The sequence below is a fragment of the Lipotes vexillifer genome, unplaced genomic scaffold, assembly GCF_000442215.2.
Source record: "Lipotes vexillifer unplaced genomic scaffold, Lipotes_vexillifer_v1.1 scaffold4, whole genome shotgun sequence".
Lineage (NCBI taxonomy): Eukaryota > Metazoa > Chordata > Mammalia > Artiodactyla > Lipotidae > Lipotes > Lipotes vexillifer.
This window is the reverse complement of record NW_006785876.1, coordinates 3,058,454-3,058,825: the sequence shown is the minus strand read 5'-3', so window position 1 is coordinate 3,058,825 and position 372 is coordinate 3,058,454. Positions and strand designations below refer to the sequence as shown.

The following is a 372-nucleotide window of genomic DNA, read 5'->3' as shown; positions in this document are numbered from 1 at the left end:
GCCTCTCACTGTTGTGGCCTCTCCCGTTGCGGAGCACAGGCTCCGGACGCGCAGGCTCAGCAGCCATGGCTCACGGGCCCAGCCGCTCCGCGGCATGTGGGATCTTCCCGGACCGGGGCATGAACCCGTGTCCCCTGCATCAGCAGGCGGACTCTCAACCACTGCGCCACCAGGGAAGCCCATAGAATATTTTAAAATTAAGCATCACCTAGAATGAACTCAGACAACTTGCTATTTAAAAGGTGACTAGAGTAAACCTGTTTGTGAAACAAATAACTACTGCTAATATTTTCAAAGATTGAATTTTTTTATCTACCTAAGTTCGTTGTGCTCTGGAATTTCAGAATGATGACTTGCACTTGTGTCTGTGTC

The 372-nt window shown here is 49.7% G+C and overlaps 1 protein-coding gene across 1 annotated transcript in view; it reads left to right on the top strand.

Annotated features, from left to right (window-relative positions):
- Positions 1-372, top strand: part of LOC103074511 (trem-like transcript 2 protein) — a 7,406-nt gene that overhangs the window by 1,718 nt on the left and 5,316 nt on the right. The gene's annotated exons all lie outside the window — the stretch shown is intronic.